This window comes from Mustela erminea, chromosome 1, assembly GCF_009829155.1.
Source record: "Mustela erminea isolate mMusErm1 chromosome 1, mMusErm1.Pri, whole genome shotgun sequence".
In the NCBI taxonomy this organism is placed as follows: Eukaryota; Metazoa; Chordata; class Mammalia; order Carnivora; family Mustelidae; genus Mustela; species Mustela erminea.
This window is the reverse complement of record NC_045614.1, coordinates 121,160,184-121,179,634: the sequence shown is the minus strand read 5'-3', so window position 1 is coordinate 121,179,634 and position 19,451 is coordinate 121,160,184.

Sequence of the window (19,451 nt, the reverse complement as noted above, 5' to 3'; positions counted from 1 at the left end):
GTCAGCTAATTTGAACATCTATGTTAGTTCTTAATCGAAAATGATTGATTATCATTCTCCTTCAGAATTTTGTATTACTGCTTTACATGTCTGGCAATCTTTCTTTGGATGCCCAATATTGTGAATTTTACCTTGTTGGGTTTTGAATGTTTTTGTATTCCTCTTTTTCTTTAGCTTTTTTTCTGACACATGCCTAAGTTACTTGGATGTAAGCTGATACTTTCGGATTTTGTTTTTATTTTTCATTTGGCTGATTAGAAGCAGAGTTTAGTATACGGCTAATTATCCCCACAATTGAGACAAGGCATTCTTGAGTGCACTACTCAATATTCCGTGCTATGAGCTCTTCTAGTCTGGCTGGTTGGAATAGGCACTATTCTTGGCTTTCTAAGAGCCCAGGCACTATTTCTTTTACTATTTTTAGATAAATATTTTCCTAGTCTTGGGTAGTATCTTCACATATATGCACTGATCATTACTCTGCTGAATACTTGAAGAAAACCCTCTGTGGATTGCCTTTTTGGTACTTTGTCCTAAAAAATCAAAACACCTTGCACTCTCTTGAATTTTGTTTGTTTGGCATGGACCTACAAACTTTTTTTTTTTTTTCAAACTTTATATAATAGAGGATATGAGTTACATGATCTAAATATAATTACCAAGGTATAACAAATACATCAGATTTGCTTATTTAGTTCTGAATCACAATTAGCAATTTTCCCCAATTATCTAAACTCATAATTTATTTTAGCAACAGTTTTCTTTTTATGTAACTTTGTTTTTCATTTCCACTTTCCAAAATTGATGCTCTGTGATATGTGGAAGAAAATTTATGATGCCTTTTGTGACCTTATAAAATATATTAATTGTCACACTAACTGCCAAAACATTTCCACAGGCTTCTGACAGAAACACTGCATTAGATAACATGTCTGTGGATTGACAGAAACCAACCCATAGAGTTAAGCCTATTTTGTCACTTAATTAAAGGCTTCTTTCTACAGGAGGGCTTCAGACTGGTTTCTGTCTTGCTAAAGGCAGGCTGATGTGAGACCGGTCCCCTGTTCTGGCTGAGAAAAGAGAAGTTTCAAATTGAAACCATTTGGGGTGTTTTAACATGACTTTGGTAAACATTGTTCAGTGAAATAACCCCACAGAGAGTGAGAAGAATATGCAGAATATGCTCAGGGGATAGTCTCACCGAGTTATTTGTGGAATAACCCAGTATATCTCCATATCATGCATTCACTCTTCCTGGAAAAAATCGGGACAGAAAAAAGCAACAAAACAACAACAATAAGGACTATGGATATCATTTTAGTGTTTTTGTTTGGGGTAAACAAAAATCCAGGAAAATAGGAAACATTGAAAAGATATATAGTAAAGGTCAAATTATAAGTAGTGCTGCAATACAATATGAGAACTAGAAAATACATATGTACTATACACCAAATATGGGTTTCCAACAAACACTTTATAAGATTTGATAACAAGGTAAAGAAGAATAGTTTCAGTTGGGGAGAGCAAATAAAATGAATATAAATTACTTTATTTTTCCTTGACTGGTAAGTAGAGCATTACATAATTCATCATGAAAGCCACTTTTATAAACCACATAAATGAGTTTCATGATGATAGCAAATCAGAGGTATGTGAGAAATATTATAATCTGAGTCAAAATAATTTTACCATTAATGCCTGGTTCAGTTTACTGATAACAGAAGTTTATTGTACTATAGGTTCATAGAGATGGGGAACGTATGCCAATCAATAAACAAGAAGAGAAGGAAAAAATAAGTTGGAACTCTTTGGAGAATAGTTCTTTGATTGTTTGCTTGGAGTAAGTATAAAACTCAGTGTAATGAGTTGTATAAGGGCAGAGAGAGAGAACACAAATGAAAAGGAGCCCCATATTACAAAATAACACCTTGATGAGTTCCAACATGAGATTTTTTGTAATAATAAGATTATTATTGCTTTGAAAAGTTATAGTTTAGGACAGATGATACAGAGTTACGAGAAGAAAACTGATGAGAAACAGCTAAGGAAATCGGAAGAGTGACAACGGTAATTGGATTGCTCTCATTGACTATAAAATTAGAAGACACTTTGAAAGCATAATAAACATATGAATTATGTTTTCAGAGATGCAGGCTGGAAGTTATCACACAAATGCAGAAAAAAACACCTTGGGGTTGAAAATAATCAAAATTGATCAGAGTTCTCTGGCATAGCTTTCCTTTTTTGTTATCAAATAATTTCACTCCTTAATACCAAAGTTGATGCCAGAGTTTTAATCAGACCAGATTACATCTATCCTTAGTTCTGGTGCTTCCTATTAGTTTCTTTCTTTCTTTCTTTCTTTTTCTTTCTTTCTTTCTTTCCCTTAATGAACGAAAACAAAAACAAAAAGACTATGCTATTAGTTTCTTGAATAGGAAGGGGAAAAAAAACACATAGGCAAGCAACTGAAGGCTCTGTTTTGTATATTAAACATTTTAATATTGATAATTACAGTTTAAAAACTAAGACAATGTAATCATTAATTATCATGGATTGGAACCCAAGCTTACAATTTACTAATCTGAAAACTTGAATCACATTTTTAAAATGAGAGGAGTCGATCTTGATCTTCCATTTTTATTCATCATGGCTCCATAAATTACAAAATACCAATGATGACAGAAGAATAGTATCAGTTCCTGATTGGGAAATAAATGCTCATTCTTTTCCTTAAGTTCATAAGTAGATATATTAGAAGGAGTAGCTATTTTAATCATTTTTTTCCTAGGAAAAAGAGAAGCAAAACAAAACAAAACAAAAAAATAGCTTCCTAAGAAAGTCATGTATGACCATCCTCATAAATAAATAGTCCATAGTCTGAAGGTAGGGGCCAAGTTCTTCATTAAATAATTCAATAAATAAACATTCTTCTAAGTGATAAGAATACAGTAATAAAAACATAAAAAATATCTGCACTTATGGTGCTTGCATTCTATTTTTTGAGACAATAATTGAATAGAATAAACTGGAAAGCTATATAAGAATTTAGGTAATAATAAGTGCTAAGGAGAAGAACAAAGTTGAAAAGAGGGATAGAAACTGTTGCTGTCAGACCAGAGGTTCAAATTTATATAAGGTAGACAGGGCAGATCTTACTGAAAAGATCACATTTAAATAAAGAAGTAAAATCGGCAAAGGAATAAACCATGGAAATATCAGGGACGAACATTCCAGAAAAAGAAAATAGAAAACACAAAGTCCCTGAGGCAGTACTGTCTGGTGTGTTTTTGAAACAGAGATGAGGCCATTGCAGTTGCAAATGAATAAACAAGAGAGAGAGTAGCCCAAGACAAAATAAGAGGGTTATAGGGGTGCCTGGGTGGCTCAGTCCATTAAGTATCTGCCTATATGCCTTTGACACAGGATATGATCCCAGGGTCCTGAGATAGAGCATCCACCTTTGCCCCACCCGCTGCTTGTTCACTTTTACTCTCTCTTTCTCTCAAATAAATAATAAAATACTTTTTAAAAAATAATATGGTTATACAAGTATCAACTAGAGTTTTACAGATCTTGTGGACTTAGACCTCCACTGTGAGTGATATATGAAGCCAGTAGAGGCTCTGAGAACATCACATGATTTGACTTGATTTTCATCACGTTTACTCTAGCACAGGAATAGAAAATAGACTGTAGGAGGCATAGCAGAATCAGGAATGCCATTTAGGACACTATTGCTGAAAACCAAGCAAGAATAAGGATAGCTTGGATTAATGCAGAAACACAAGAAGAAACATAAAACTGACTGGATTGGGGATGTATTTCAAAGATAGAGTCAAAATGAATTACTGATGGATTGAGCATGGAGCATGTATGGTCAATAAATGCAGTCAACGAAGGCATCAAGCAATCAAGAATACATCAAGGCTTTTGGCATACGCATCAGGAAAAATGAAGTTGTCGTCATCAGAGATGGGAAAGATTGAAAGAGAAGCAGGCTGCGGGGGAGGATATCAGTCAATATTGACAAAAAGATTTTGCAGGATTGGACCAGGTTTAAGAAAAAAAGAATGAGAACAATTGGAACAGTGGAACAGACTACTTTTTCAAGGAGTTTTGCTTTCCGAGTAAGGAGATGGGTGAGACTACAACTGGAGTGGCAATGTAGTTGGGGTTGTATTTTGTTGTGTTTTAAGATGGAAGATGTAACTAGGTATGGGTTTGCAAATGATGAAAAATGAAAATGATGATCCAGGAGAGGAATAAGAAATTTGCTAGAACACTATGACTAACTCATTCTTCAGGATAATCCCCAAATTAAAATTGGCACATATGATATTTACTGCTCTTTTTAAAATATAGTATATTATAACCTAATGTTCACAACAATATCCATACAGCATATAATAACAATATTAAAGTAAAATTAACAAAGAACTTAGAGGGGCTAGAAAATTTTCAGATACTACTTAGATATTTTTCAGATACTATTAGCTTTTGGAAAGCAACTTAAGACAAAATAACTTTGAATGGCTTATTATCTGCCTAAAATTCTTCCTAGGTTCTGCATTAAAAAGCAAAACCTAACCAACCAGCCAAACAAAGAAAACAAAAATATCGGTTCGTCAAACAAACATCCTTCCATATTTGGATTCACGGAATCAATTTAACCCCAGGCACAAATTAGTCAGGATAAGCCTGATTAGGCTACAGTAACAGCACAAATTGTCAGTCTTTTATCACAAAATTAATTTATGTTTTGTTCTCACAATATGCTCATTATGAATTGACAATGGCTGGTGTTCACTGCAGTAACTCAGAGAGCCAGGTTATCAAAGACTCCCTCTTTCACATGCTTTTACAACCAGGTTGAAGAGACTGTGACAGCGCTTCATACCGCCATTTAAGATAATTCTTCCAGAAAGCAATCCAGATTTTATTGATTAAATTGAAACTACAATTTTACCATGAGCCCCAACAGCAGGAAAATTGGAATGATGGCCATAGCTAGGGAATGTGAAGCCAGCATGCATTCCTCTACCGGATATGTAAATTTGGGTTTTGTGAAGTTTAAGAATGAAGACTGAAATGATTAAGTTCTATATTTTTACCGGTTACAAAAGCATATTTTATTAATGGCTTATAATGATCTATCTTAGCAGCAAGTTGTATGTCTGATGTGGGAAACATCAGTTACCTCTGCATTTCCAATCTGGGGGTAGTTAGTAATGATTTTATGGTAGAAAGGAATCAACATTTTTAGGTAGAGTCATGGGAATTTAGTGTTAGTTTGGAACTCCTAAGTTTCATGAAAACATTTCCTTTGAATTGGATTTGATTGTGGATATTAACTGACATTGGTACGGAGTATGATATATGATTTTATTAGTTATTTATTGTTGTGTGACAAACTGCCACAAGACTTAGCAACTTAAAAAAACACACATTTATCATGTTATAAATTCTGTGATTCAAGAGTCCGAAATGATTTACCTGAGTCCTCTGTGTAGGGTCTCTCACAGGGCTGCAAACAAGGTGTTGGCTGAAGACTCAGCTGGGGAGGGCCCCACTCCTAAACTCTCTCACATGGCTTCGGGTATGATTCGATTCCTCTGGGGCTATTGAGCTGAAGGCCTCAATTCCTCTCTTAGAATTAGCCAGAGGCCCTCCTTAGTTCCCTAATACTTAGGTTTTACCAGATTGTGTCTCCAGACCAAGCACATGAAAAGTATGAGTACAGAAATCTCAGTCTCTTTTAGCCTAATCTTGAAAGAGACAATCCATCACTTTTGCCATATTCTGTTTGTAAGAAGTGAGTTACTAGGCCCAACCTGCTAGTAAGAGGAAGGGATTATCCTGTTCCCTATGGAGAACAGAAATAGAAACCACTGGCTACTAAGGACTGGGCTAGTTTGGAGAAGAAAATAGGTAAGCAATATGATACAATTTAATGAATGCCCTGATACTAGAAATCCATATACTAAGCAAATAGCAGATTTCCCTCACCCCCATATTAATTAAAGGATTCGTATAGTTCAAAGATCCAGATTGGAAAATACAATGCCAACACTATAGAGGACACTTAAAAAAATAAACCTAGTCCAGATCACCAAGCTCCTACAATCTATAGTAATCTTAATTATAGTATTTGATATCAGAATGAAATACTAACATTCATTATCACAAATATCCATCACAAAATTCTTTCCTTAATAATTAAGTTACTAGTAAATGAGAATATTGAATTATTTTTTTGACTAATCTCTATTCCTGTATTTGATATTAAGCAACAATAAGAGTGAGGCATCTGGCATTTTTAAAAGATACAGATATAGTTAAGTTTAGATAAGTACTCAAACTTCTGAGCTCTAACACATATTTTCACTCTAAACAATTTTAAATTTATTTTACCAATACTATAGGTATATTGTTCTTCTGACCTTTAGCCACTTAGTGACCATTTATCCTTTCTTTAAAAAATACCCAGAGAAACATAATTAGCAGTTGGCAATTGATCTCTTTTTGTTCTCAGTGAGAACATAGGTCAACAGCTTACTCCCTGTGAAGTATAAGTATTTTTTCCCAAGCTATAGTCCATAACTGTTTCTGCTCTTTCATTAGCATCAGCATATTGTTTAACCTTGAGGTTAGTTGTTTTGAGAGTCTGCATCTATGTGTAAATGCCTTATTTTGCAATGCAGAGGTGATTCGAAAATATCTTGCTCTGAAGATTACATTAATTTTCAGTGAAAATGACAATATTGTTTTGTATTTCTCCCATAAGCTCTACAAAGCATCATATTGGATTCTGTAATTTCTTGCTAAAACCAGGCAATCGACAAAGCAGATAGCATGATTTTTAACCAAAGAATTACAAAGACATACTTTAAAAAATTGTCCAGCATATATGCTCTTCTATGTCATTTACAGATTGGGGCAAGAAACAGTATCTCTGGGGTGTCTGCCACAAAGTAAAGGTCAATAAATATTGAGAGAATATTTCACTAAATGATGATAATTAATTAATATCATAGGCAGTATTCTTCAAAAAGTCTATATACATTGTATTTATTGTAAAAATTACTGTTACCTAATAAAAGAGATAGGAAAATCCAGTCTTAAGTAAAATTTTCCAAATCCTTCTCTTGGAATTCCTTACTTTTTGCCATGAAGAATAATAGAGACAAATGCAAACATTGTAGGAGAAATTCCAGCTGTATAGAACCAACTCGTTGTAAGTGATGTTCTTGATAAACATGTCAGAGATGTTCTGGTCACAGTAAAGGAATTCTTAGAGAAATGGGAGCTGCTGTTAAGCAAGTCGGCTGGGAAAAATATAAGAATACAATCTGCCAAGATCTATGTGTAAGTTGGTGTAAGTCCTGCCCCCTCTTCCTATATGTATTTGATCCCCAGTCGTCCAGTTCCACGGACTCCCATCAGTGAACCCTAAGAAAAGAGACACAATAGGTCTTTCCAGGAACTGCACTGTAATAATGGAGACACTAGATGTTCATCTTGGGCTCTGTTTTTGTCACTAGAGAAACCTTAGGCCTGGGAGCCTGTTGGTGTAGTTCTATGCTGGCCTGGAGCCAGAGTGATGTGGTCAAAATGAACCTGCTCTTCTTACTCTTCTCAGACGGTTTTTCTCTCTGTGCTCCAAGAGGGCGATTCAAACGCACCCCCAGGTTTGGGATTTTCACAGTGGTATTTGTCCATGTATAGTTGTGAGGGGTACTGGAGTCAAGAATAACCAGTTTTTCCATCTTGATGACATTCTTCTTCTTGACTTTTCTTCGTTCTTTTCTATCACCTTCCTTCTTATTTCACATTCTTCTTTTTCCTTCCCCCCAATTTTTAAATTTGTTATTTTGTTATTTATCCTTCAACTAGATACTAGCTTGAAATATAAATTTGTTATATGTACTTAATAAAACTTTGTGTTAATGGTTTTCAATTTTAAGAGTGAATACATTATCCAAAGAATAAAGCTCTTCCTAGAGTTAATTTATATATTTGTTTTTATTTCTATTTGTAGTTTTGCAGTGATTTTCTTCTAAGGGTACATAGCCCCAGATACACATAACAGAGATTATCCTGCTAGGAGCTAAAAGTAAGGCATAAAATCAAACATTTTGGATAAACTTTGAATCTCGACTTGAAGGTTAATACTGTCTTTGACACACTTAACCTGTCCTCCTGCCTTTTGGAAAAATAAATAAGTATATAATCAAAGAAAAACAATAGAGAATTTAACAGTTTTTAGTGTATTTCTTAGCTGACTATTGGATTATAGAAGTCTTTTCTAGCCCTACCTGTGTTATCCACATACATATGACACGATGGATGTGATTGGAGGGTATGTATTTTGATATGCATAGGGAGCATGGGCCAATATGTGTGTAGTACTTTGAATAGTGTTTCTCCAAAATTTGTGTCAACCCAGAACCTCATCATGTAAACTTATTTGGAAATGGAACTTTATAGCTTAACATTAAGTTAAAATGAGATCACACTAGAGTAAGGTAGACCCTAAATTCAATGACTGGTTTCTTTATAAAAATAGAAAAGAACACTCAGAGACACAGAGAGAAGTCCATACAAAGATTAAGGCCGAGCATGTAATGATGCAGCTATAAGCCAAAGAGTGGCAAATCCTAGGAGCAGCACAAAGCTAGACAAAGCCTTCAGGAGGGCAATGTGCCTGCTGACACTTTACTTCAGACTTCCAGTTTCTAGAATTGTGGAAGAATACATTTGTTATTTTAAGTCACCAACTTTGTAGTATTTTGTCAAGGCAGCCCTAGAAAACTAAAAATATATGTTCTGCAGGCTTCTTTACATTATGTTTTGGAATCTATGGAAATTGCTCTTGATACCTTCCTATTTGGACAGCATACATTTATAGGGTTTGCTTGTTTGTTTGTTTGTTTTTACTTCTCAAGTTTAACCAATTAAGTAAACTACAAATTTATTCAGAGTCAATAATATTATTACATATATCTGTGAGTTATAAATATTTCTCTACACATTTTTTCTGCCAACTAAACTATAATTTCTCCTTGATATGAATTATATTACTCACATATATCCAGAGCCAATCAATAAATGTTAAAAGAAAAAATAAAAGGAAATAGGAAGGAAAGTAAGGAGAGGGATAAGAGAGGAAAGGAGAACAAAAAAGAAAAACAAAGGAAGATTTTATGATAACTTTAATGCTGGTACCATTTGACCTGAGGATTGCCAGAGCCATTTGGAAACTATAAAATATGTAGGGGGAGGTTATTTTTCAAGGAATGGAATGGAATAAAGACCAGAAGTGAGTAGAAATACTAAATTATAATAAGAAGAATAAATATCATTGACTATTCATCATATATAAACCACTGTGTTAAGTAACAGCCATGCATTATCATGCTTAAACTTTGCAAAAAACCTCTGAAGAAGCAACAGAGGTTATTGTACTCATAGTATATAAAAACGTATCTAAAATGCCAAATGTAGAAAATGGCAAGTTGGGTATTTAAACCCAAGACAACTGTAATTCACAGCCATTTTCTTGACATTTCTATTACATCTTCTAATATGATCCTAAGGACTTCATCCTTTGTTCTATGGTTTTCTTAAGGTCTCTTGGCTTTGGTCTGTTTTCGTCCTTCCAACCCTGTTTCTGGGCAAACTTTTTCACTATAAAACTTTGTTCTGACCTTTTCAACTCCTTTGCTTCTCACCCTCACTGCTAGCAAGACTTGGCCCTCTTCATTGACATCAAACATGGTTAGGGATTTGACTGCTTTCTGAGTCAGCCATGTCTGCAGAGATAGCATTCCATTTCCTTTCCATTTCTGATGCTTGGAACTGACAGGGACATCAATGTTCAAACAGTATCAGTAGCACTCAACAAGCAACAACATCAAATAAATTATCATAAAAATTGGCCTCAATTTTTTTCATCTATTATGAGTCTTCTATAAATAAATATTTAACTTCTTTCTTTTCACACTTAGCTCGCTCTCTGAAGTATAGCAAATTTATTACCTCAAAATATGATCATTGTTAAATGGCAAACTCAAACCAGAAAGTTAATTTTAAGCATACATTTTAAAAAAATGCCATATTATTCTTTTGATCACACTTAAATTATATGTTAACCATATTATCCTGGGAAAAAATGATTCTGAAAGCTATGTTCAGAATGAAACCATACTGTATTCCAACACAGAGTCTTTGTGAGGAAAACAGCACAGTCTACAAGCCAAAAAGAGGAATATAAAAATGTGCATTTTTAAAAAGAGCTTATACCCAAACTTACTCACTTTAGCAAATTGTTTTTAATATATTATACAGTGTCTTACACTTAAGGGATGTGATGAGATACTAGCTTTAATTCACAACCACACTACCTCTGAATGTGTTTTTTTAGCAACAACTTCAAATTTTTAATAAATATGTGTAAAGCCAATTTGCATTTTGCAAATGACTGAATACTCTGCTTTGGGCTGGTTGGACTCAAATCGAGCCATTTTTAGGAAGTTTATGATAATCGTGCTTTCTTTTTAAGCAGCTCCTTATGGTTAATCAGTACATCAAGAGAGATTTCATTTCTACTTAAAGTTTAGTTATGTAAATAAGCTTAATGGACAGAGATCAGACAATCAAACTATCATATGAAAATTAAAAATAGAAGTAAATTAGAAGAAAATGTTTATTGCTTATTTGCATTTTCAGAGGGCATATACTGTAGTTTCTGATGCATCACTCATTATGAGGCTTAATAATTAGCTCCAGTATAATTAACTGTTAAATCAAGAAAATGTAGCCAGCTTTGCTGATGAGAAGTTTAAATAGTGCTGGGTTCTCAAGTACAAAACACATCCTTTCCTTAAGGTAGACCAATACTCTATTTTTCTTCCTTTACAATTTCAGTAATGCTTCTCCATTAGAGGAGAAGTGGTATTTTTGCAATCAATTACAAATCCTAAAAGTGTTAATACTAATATTTCATGACATCATATATTTTGATTGTTAGAGGTTTTTTTTACAAATAAAGCTTTTTATTGATAAATCTTTAATATTACATATTTTGCAAAGGGCCCTTTCAAAACTGTATAGATTTTTAAAATTTAAATGGGGATGCTTTGTTTTCTAGATATTTTAAAAGGAAATGTCATCTATAAAAAATAGCAAGGAATACAAATTTTTAAAAAGGAATGGAAAGATTTCTTAAATAGTACATGAAGAAAAATTAATGACTAGTAAAATTAAAGATGTCTATCAAAAGATACTATATATATATGTGAAAAATAAAGCTACAGAGTAGAAGACATATATAAAATGTACAGTAATATGTATATAATGTGAACACACTAGAACGTTTTTATCTTGAACACATAAAGGATTTCTTCAAGTCAAGAAGAAAAGAAAGGTGACGCAATTTTTTAAAAAAGGACAGATTTGAACAGGCACCTCATAGAGGAGGATAGCCAAATGGTCAAGAAACATTAGGAAAAAACGTGCATTAGGGAATTGAAAAATAAAACCAGTTTCATACATGCTCATCAGAAGACAGACAATTCCATGTATTGGTGAGTAACTGGAACACATGCAGTGCTCGTGGGAATGTAAATTGGTACAATACTTTAGAGGAGTGATTGTCACTTTCTACTAAAGCATACTATATGACTCAGCAAGTCCATTCATTTGACTAAAATAAAATGATTCACATATGTAAAAAAAATAATGTTCAAGAACGTAGATAGTAACATTCTTCGTGATAGCCCCAGATTGCTAGCAATTCAAATATCTGTCAAGACTAAAATGGATAAATAAAATTTTATTCCAACAATGAAATATTATACAGTTAGAACAAAGTTATTGCTACACACAAAATACAATGAATTTTATAAACATTGTATTGACTAAAAGAAGCCAGGCACAAGAGAGAACATACTATATGGGTACTGGTAAAGTTCTATTTCTTCATCTCTGGGCTGGTTACATTAGTGTGTTCACACTGTGAAAAGCTATTGAGTTTACAATTTACAGACTTTTTTTTATGTAATATATACTTCAATAAGAATTTAACACAAAAATAAAGTCAAATGGGAAAAAGGAAATATTTCCTGAATCAAAAATCAAGTAGCAAGATGGTATTTTAGAAAAATAAACAGTAAAATTTCATTTGGGTAGATATAAGGCATATTAATATTATATTTTTGTTAATGAGGTCAAACCCACTCCTGTGAAGAAACACATACATTTGTTTTTATGTAATCTTTAGTCTCATAGTCACTAAAGAGGCAGAATAACTTCATGAAAGGTCATAGCTTGAGAGTTATACATATCTAGGGAAGGAATCCTAATTTCAAAAATTATTATTAGCTGTATGATTTTAAGCGAGGAACCATTTAGATGTTACTGAAATGGGGATAATAATACTTACCTGGAAAGATTTTGCTAAGATTTAAAGATGATATAAGTAACTTTAATTTATGGTACTTGCCATACAGTATGTGCTCAATATATTATAGTTTAAAAATAGAGAGCTTAGAGATATAATCACATATATATATGTATATATATATATATATATATATATATATATATATATGCAAACTAAAGTCCACATTTAAGTATAAGAACAGACAGATGAAGCCACAGGAGCTGTCAGTTTAAAGAAATAAGGGAGTGAAAGGGCAGCTTACTATCTGACCACAATATCAAAAGAAAATTTTCTTTGTAGTTGTCAGAAAATTTTGGACCTTCAAGTGTCTATGAATTATGAGAGAGAACTTTATAAATAATTAAGTAGTAATTTATCTACTTATTTGCCTGATCTACCACAAATATAATTTTTAATATATTTCACACCACAAAAGAAAAACAATCTACCATTGAATTAGTATTGTTACCTCTTGCAATATTTATCATTTAAATATCATTTAGATTTTTCAAACCAAGTACTAAAAATCTATTTATTCACTATTACGGCAATGTAAACCTGGTCCTTGTGGGTACTTGCACTATGACATGAGTAAATCCTGAAAATTTATCTGCAATATAAGTCTTTGTAAGCTAGCAAAATTTTAAATAAGAAAATAAATGAGTATGTTAGGAAAATGTCACTCAGAATGGTAAGTAGACTTTATCATCTTCTAATAGTCTAAATTGACTGAAATAATTACAAAGAGTTTTAAATTGTAAAAAGAAGTAATTGTAAACAATTCTGAATCTTATATGTTAAGTAAACTAAAAAGGAAACCCAATATGGTGGCATATATATCAATAATGACAATTGATGTCTTGATGTAAAAACAACCATAGTGAAGTGTGTAAACCTGGCGATTCACAGACCTGTACCCCTGGGGATAAAAATATATGTTTATAAAAGAAAATAAAAAATTAAAAAAGAAAATAAATAAATAAATAAATAAAAACAACCATAGACAATATATAAATAAATGAATGGCCCTGTTTCAATAAAAATTTATTTACAAAAACAGGAGGTGGAACATATTTGGCATAAAATCATAATTTACTGACTCGCCCTGGGGCATTAATGCTACACAGCTGAAGCTAGGTTTTTACCACTGTTAGATACTGGTCAGTTGGAAGGAGATATAAAATATGAGAAAGGGGAGAGTGTCCACTTTCTTAAGGTCCATTGCTAGGAGTAGTACACATCACTTCTGCTTAAATTTCACTGGTACAAATTAGTCATCTCTAACTGCAGTGAGAGCTAGAAAATGTAATATGGGACAGATTGTTCCTGCTAAAATTCTATTAATGTTGGAAAAGAGCAGAATAAAATGTGGTGAAGACCTAATAGCCTCTGGAAAGCCTCATTTTCTCCAAGATGCCTGATTCCTATTCCTAGCTTTGTACCTTACTTAATGTAATATTTATCTAAATTCACCTCTTGTTTCTTTGATATCTTCATCCATAAACAATAGAAACAATAGGAAACAATAGAACTCACTTCATATGGCTTTACAGTGAACATTAAATGTTACCACATTTAAAAGCACTGTGAACGCTTTAAAACAATGCCTCAAAATTGCCTCTATATCCTTAGGGGTAATGCTAATTTACATTTAACAGATTAAGTAACAGAGGTTCAAAGATTTGAGTGCCCTATTTAAGATAGGCATAGTTAATAGGTAGCAGACCCAAACTGAAACCAGGTCTTTGATTTCATGCTTTCACTACACCACACACTGAGTATACCACACAGTAGAATAAGAACATGTGTAGAATAACAAATGCAACTTTTAGAACTATATGATATGACAGCATATCTGCATGTTGGTTAGATTGATCTAATTGGAAGGCAAATTTTGATGATAAAGGATGAGAGACAGGATAATTCCAAATGAATAGTCTTGAACAGGAAAGGAAAATTGGGATTGAGTCCATTAGAAGAGAGCTTGTCCACAGATAGAAGCACAAATGTCCACAGCAGCAAGAGGAAGGAGGAAATGCAGGGATGCAAATGCAGACAAGGTTATATGGTGTGGTATACAGTGGTGGAATCATAAGACAGTTTCCTTTTAATGGCTTTCTTTTTTATCCCCCAGTTTATAGAGGCATAATTCACAAAATATCGAGATATTTAAAGTTCACAACTCATTCATCATCAGGGAAATACAAATCAAAACCGCAATGAGATACTACCTCACACCGTCAGAATCACTAAAATTAACAGCATAGGAAACAACAGATGTTAATGAGGATGCAGAGAAAGGGGAACCCTCTTACACTATTGCTGGGAAGGCAAACTGGTATAGCCACTCTGGGAAACAGAGTTTCCTCAAAAAAGTTAAAAATAGAACTACCCTACACCCCAGGAATTGCCCTACTAGGTATTTTCCCAAAGGATAAAAAAATAGTGTTTCAAAGGTGCACAAGCACCGCAATGTTTATGACAGCATTATCAACAATTGCTAAATTATGGAAAAAACCCAAATATCCATTGGCTGATAAATGGATAAAGAGGTGGGGCGTGTGTGTGTGTGTGTGTGTGTGTGTGTCCACGCATGCACGCACACATACATGTGTTTGTGCGTGTAATGGAATCTTACCCAGCCATCAAAAAGAATGAAATTCTGCCATTTGCAAGGGCATGAATAGAGCTAAAGAGTATTATGCTAAGAAAAATCAGTCAGAGAGACAAATATCATATGATTTCACTCATACGTGTAATTTAAGAAACAAAACAGATGGACATATGGGAAGAGGGGAAAAAAATAGAGGAAGCAAACTGTAAGAGGAGAGATGGGCAGGGGATGGGCTAGATGGGTGACGGCATTAGGGAGGGAAGTTGTGATAAGCACTAGGTGTTGTATGTAAGTGATGAATCACTAAATTCTAATCCTGAAACCAGTATTATACTATATGTTCATTGACTAGAATTTAATAAAGACTTTAAAAAATCCCACAAACTATATAGCCTATAACAACAACAACAACAACAAATAAAGTATGCAATTTGATATTCCTATACATTGTGAAAAGATCCCCCCAACTGAGTTCACCTCACATACTTACATTTCTTTTCTTTCCTCTTTTCCTTTTCTTTCCTTTTTTTCCTTTTCTTTCCTTTCCTTTCCTTTTCTTTATTTTTCTCCTTCCTTCCTTCCTTCCTTCCTTCCTTCCTTCCTTCCTTCCTTCCTTCCTTTCTTTTTCTTTCTTTTAATGTGTGCCTAGAGTTTTGGTAAGAATATTTAACTTCTACTCTCTTAGGAAGTGTCAAATATACAACACAGAGTTTTCAACTATAGTCATCATGTTATGCATTAGATATTCAGACCTATTCATCTCATAAATGAGCTTTTATATCTTTTTAACAACCTCTTCCTATTTTCCCCCATCCTCCATCCATTGACAATCAGTTTTCTACTCTGTTTTCTGTGAGCTTGCCTTTTTTTTTTTTTTAACATTCCAAATATGAATGATACCATGTTGTATTTGTCTTTAGCTGGCTTATTTCACTTAACATAATGTCCTCCTGATTTATCCATGTTTTCACAAATGACAAAATTTCTTCATTTATTTAGGACTCTATAATATTCATGTGTGTGTGTATGTGTGTATCACATTTCTTATATCCAGTCATCCGTCAATGGACATTAGGATGTTTCCATATTGTGGCTATTGTGAGTAATGCTGCTGTAAATATGGGAGAACATATATCTCCTAGAGATAATTATTTAATTTCCTTTGGTTATACACACAGGAGTGGGATTGATGAAGTATATGGTAGTTCTATTTTTAATTTCTTAAGAAATCTCCATACAGCTTTCCACAGTGGCTTTCCCAGTTTACATTCCTTCTAAGAGTGTACAAGGATTCCCTTTATCCCACATCCTTGTCAGCATTTGTTACCTCTTGTTTTTTGTTTGATTATATTGATAATAGACAACAGGTGTGAGGTGATACCTCATTGTGGTTTCGATTTGCATTTTTATGATTATTAGTGAATAGTGATATTCTGATTATTAGTGAACAGCTTTTGTTACCTGTTGACCATTTGTATGTCTTCTTTGGAAAAATGTCTACTTAGGTCCTTTTCCTAATTTTATTTCCATTGGTTATTACTATTATTATTTTATTTTGCTATTGAGTTGTATGAGATCCCCATATATTTTAGATATTGACTGTTTATAAGATATGTGATTTGTAAGTATTTCCTCTTATTCTATAGGCTGCCTTTTCATTTTGTTGATGGTTTGTTTCCTTTGCTAGACAGAATCTTTTTACTTGTTGTAGTTCCACTTATCTTTTTCTTTTGTTTTTGTTCTTATTGTTAGAAGCAATAAATAAATAAATAAATAAATAAATAAGTGTGTGTGTGTGTGTGTGTGTACTTAAGCTCAATGTCAAAGAGTTTACTCTCTATGTTTTCCTCTAGGATTTTTAAGGCTTTAGTACTTTCATTCAAGTCTTTAAAAAAATTTGAGTTGATTTTTGTGTATGGTGTAAGATAGGGGTCTAATATCATTCTTTTGCATATGGATATCCAGTTTTCTCATCATTTATTAAAGAGAGTATCCTTCTCTCACTGCATATTTTTAGCTCCTTCCTCAAAAATTAATTGACCATATATATATAAATTTATTCCTACGATCTCTGTTCTGTGTCATTGTTCTGTGTGTCTGTTTTAAGGCCACTATCTTACTGTCTGTTTCATTTTTTAGTTTGTGTTCCTTGTAACCACCTCTGCTTACTGTTTTGATTACTATAGTTTTGTAATATGTTTTGAAATCAGGGAGTGTGATGCATCTAGCTTTGTTCTTTCTCAAGAGTGCTTTGGCTTTTCAGGGACATTTGTGGTTCCATACAAATTTTAGGATGGCTTTTTCTATTCTATGAAAAATGTCAGTGGAATTTTGATAGGGCTTACATTGAATCGGGAGGTATCGGTGGATATTTTAAAAATTGTTATTCTTCCAATCCATGAACACAGGATATCTTTTCCCTTGTGTCTCCAATTTATTTCATTACTGTTTTATAGTTTTCAATGTACAGATCTTTCACTATTTGGTTAAATTCATTCCTATGTATTTTATTCTTTTTAATCCTATTGTAAATGGGATTATTTTCTTAATTTCTATGATAGTTCATTTTGGTGTATTTTATTCTTTTTTAATTCTATTGTAAATGGCATTATTTTCTTAATTTCTATGATATTTCATTGTTGGTATATAGATATGCAACTAATTTTTTTATGTTGGTTTCATAGCTTGCAATTTTATTGAAATTATTTATTAGTCCTAGAAGTTTTTCATGGACTCTCCAAATTCTCTAGAGAGAGAGAGTATATGGATACACACACAAATTTTGTGTGTGTATCCATATACTTTTGGATTTGGATGTCTTATTTAGATATCTTTGCCTTTTTTGCTCCCTAATTGTTCGAAGACTTCCAATGCTATGCTGAATAAAAGCAATGAGAGTAGGCATCCTTGTCTTGGTCCTGATCTAAGATGAAAAGCTTTCAACTTTTTGCCACTGAGTATGATGTTAGCTTTGGGCTTGTCATATATGGCTTTTATTATATCAAAGTATGTTCCTTCTATACCCAGTTTGTTGAGAATTTTTATCATAAAACGATGCTGAATTTGTCAAGTGTTTCCTCTATATGTTTTGAGATGTCGTGTGGTTTTCATCTTATTTGGCATCATATTTGTTGATTTACAGATGTTGAGACATCTTTATATCCCTAGAATAAATCTACTGTGATCCTCATCCAGGTTTTTATTTTCTTAGTGAATCAGATAGCAGGGTCATAGTGAGATGAAAGGAGTGTCAGAGGTGTGAGAGAAGTGTGTGAAAGAGTTTTCTTGAGACAGGGAGCATTTTTAGACAAGAAAAATTCAGAAGAAATCTAGGTAGCATTAAATGCCCTGGTAATTTGTAATATTTTTAAAAAAAATATAGGATCAATATAGTTTTGTGTTTTCCCCCACCCAAGTCAGTTGCGAAGATGTAGATGTTTTTTGATAGACAGATAATTGTTTTGAACCATGCTTGGGTTCTTACTAAGGGGTTATATCAGGAAAGAGGAACAAAGAGAGCTGAAAGTGCATGCAAGAAAATCAATCTAGTAATGGACTACAGATACCATGTTGGATAGAAAGAAATCAGAGAATATAAAGGAGTGAGGAATAGTTATAATCAGGTAGAAACAAAGGCAGTATTCTGTAGAACCTAGTGGAGTCAAAGAATTGTAGTAATTGTAGAAGAGGAGGGACTAAACTGGAAAGATAGGGGGTTGTATTCAAATGGTGGAATATTGAAATTGAGATGATGGGAGAGGTTGATATTGACAGTACCTGTAATTTGTCCATAGCAGTGAAAACTGAGGACACATGGAAATAAAATCAGGTGAAGAGGAGATCAAGAAACCAGGAGGTAGTCAAAAACTACTGGGAGAAGATAAAGTACATTGATATTGAAATTACTAAGAATTAGACAAAAATGGTATTAGACTAATAGTAAATAAGATGCTAAAATGTTCAAGGAATTAGAAGCAGTGATCAGGGGATTTTAGGTGATTGTAATAAGGAGAAATTCCAACTATAGGCCAATAGTAAGGATGATATTGTAATTTTACTTGTATCTTCTAAACTTTATCCTTTTTAAATTTTCTAAGTACCATTTAGTGAATAAAAATGATTTAGTATGAATAACAGTAATTTTCAAAACTAAAAACAATGGGCAAGAAGCTCTGAAGCATTCAAGATTTCTTATACTTCAAAAATAAAGTCACAATAGAAGTAATTAAATCTATCTAATGCAAGAAGATGCGTTTGAAAATTAATGAACCAGTTGACCTTACTTTTAAAAATATTTTGATAATTGTAATTAAGTTGCTTAAACCTGCACTGGTCTCAACTAAACTTCAATGACCAACATCAGCATCCAATCCCTGAAGATGCACAGAAATA